Source organism: Babylonia areolata, chromosome 1, assembly GCF_041734735.1.
Source record: "Babylonia areolata isolate BAREFJ2019XMU chromosome 1, ASM4173473v1, whole genome shotgun sequence".
Lineage (NCBI taxonomy): Eukaryota > Metazoa > Mollusca > Gastropoda > Neogastropoda > Buccinidae > Babylonia > Babylonia areolata.
In genome coordinates this window covers 47,755,815-47,758,314 of record NC_134876.1, presented here as the reverse complement: position 1 = coordinate 47,758,314, position 2,500 = coordinate 47,755,815, and positions in this window count along the sequence as shown.

The window sequence follows — 2,500 nt, the reverse complement described above, 5'->3', positions numbered from 1 at the left end:
CCGAAGTGCAGGGTCTCGTCTGGCGTGTGACCGTCTGATGACATCACATCGACAGTTCCCTGTGGACTGCTGGCGATGAGACTGCGGTAGCCGAACACGGATGTGTTTTGTATGGAGGACTGGGAATGAGCGGTGTATGAGCGATCTCACCTCTGAAACAGCATAGTGGGGGGAAGGGTAGGAGGTAACAATAATGACTGTTCTCGCATGCGTCAGTCGTTCCAGGAATCGCATCCACTTAGTTCTAGTGCTTTATAAGCAAGGCCACAACACCAGTTTTCTGAACTCTTCATGCCATTTTGGTGCATACGCGAAAAGGTAAATGAATGAAATGAAGATAAAAAAAAACAACAACAAAAAAAAGCACACAAAAAACATAATTTTTTATACATGCATCTCTTTCTCTCTCTCTCTCTTCTCTCTCTCTCTCTCTCTCTCTCTCTCACACACACACACACACACACACACACACACACACACACACACACATATATATATATATATGTCTTTTTCTTCAGCAAACATACATATATACACAACTGTGTTGTCGAGATTGAAATAAAATGTCTCGCAACACTGCACAGTGCAGTCTGAACGTGCCCCAGTCCCCACAGTACACTGCAGTCTTCTTCTGAATGTGTCCCGGGTGTCTCTGGGGAGACTAGGGACCGAGTCTAGAGCTCTGTCCAGACGGCAGGATAAGAGCCAGGAACCCCGCCGTGAGGAGCCCACTTCACAGAGGTCCCCGTGTTTGCCCCCACCTGTCGAACGAACGGCTCTGTTTGAACTGACCTCAGGTTTATCAGTGGTGTCTCGGGGACATCTGTGAGGGAGGGCTTGTGTGTGGGAGGGTTGACGTTGTTGCATGCTGTGTCGAGGGTGTTTTTTTTTTTTTTTTTTTTTTCTTCTTCTGATGACAGAGTTATTTCGGAAGTGATGGACTAGCTGGGTGGTCCTTTGAAAAAAAAAAAGTAATTTTAAAGAGTTAATTAAAACAGATTAAAAGTCATCTGTATACAGCATAACCCAGCTGTTATCTTCTTCACGTTTTCACAAATCAGATTTGAAATGAATAAAACAAACCATTTATCATCATCATGTTACCTGGTCATCATAATCATTGTAGGCAACCAAATGTATGCATTTTCCATCTTTTTCAGCAAAAAATTCACACTGATACAATTGAGCTGACAGAAGAAAGGAAAAGCTGCAATGACATGCAAGGTGGATTGGATGAACTGTAAGTGTTCGTTGCACAAGCAATGAGGATGACATTCTCTCTCTCCCCGTCTCTCTCCCTCTCTCTCTATTAACCTCTCACTCCCTTCCACACCCACCTATGCTCCCCCCCCCCCCTCCCCTCCCAAAATGCATTTTCTTGTTCTTTTTGTTGTAGTTCTTTATGTATTCGAGAAGACATTTATCTCTCACTTTTTCATATATTCGAGAAGATATTTCTTGTAGTGATGTGCATATCCCGGGAGCTCCTTGCACATTCGAAAAAAACGTCTTCCTTTTTGTTATTTGAATGATCGAGAAAACACCATGGACTTGGAATTTTCTAAACATAATTATTGATTTTGTTCTGCTGAAAATCGTGTATGGTCAGTTTCAAATTTCCGCCGTCACATACTTAAGATTTACTTACTTCAGGACAGGATATTGTATAGGATTTTCAGCACCACCCTTTTTCTTCCCTTGTTCTGCACCTAAGTGGCTTTTTTCTATCAATTTTTGCCAGGTGCTGCTCTTTTGTTACCGTGGGTTCTTTTACACACTCTATTGCATTCAGCACTCGGGAATTATCATTATTTTCATCCGAATGGCTAGCACCCAGACTACCACTCAGGGTCTTGTGAAAAGGGGCGTACAAATCTCGGTCGAAAAGAGCCTGTGGCTCGGTACACAGTTTCTTTTTTTCTCATGTGAGGTGATTTTTACCAAGATTTTTTTCAGCTTCTCTCCTCGCTCGGCCCGTTTTGACTATGAGACTCGAACCCGCAGATGTTCGCTACCTAGTCGGGACGGTTGGCCTTCGCCGCTTTGTTTGTCGGCCAAGTTCAGTCTTGCTGTGTTTGTGCCCCAGCGTTCATACATCTCGTTCTCTTCCTATTGACTACTTTCTCCACCACACATTTATTATTAAGTTTCTTCACTTTATTTATATCTCAGCTTAGTTTTGTTCAAAACTCATGTATGTTCACGTCTTAACTTCTAGTTATGATGACATCCGTCACATATTCAGTAAGTACATGTATCAGGACAGGACTTTATATAAGATTTTCTTGTTGTCCTGTTCATCGATATCTTTGTTGTATTGTGACATGTTCCTAATAAAATACCGTTTAAACCAACACATGGCCACCACTCCCTGGGAGCTGATCGGCCGAAGGGTGTTCACCTGTTCACACTGACCACAGCTGTGTCCGGGCGGGACAGCCCGAAAGTGACACTGTCAGCCGTTTCAACACGTGTGGTCAGCTGTGATACAGGATACCTG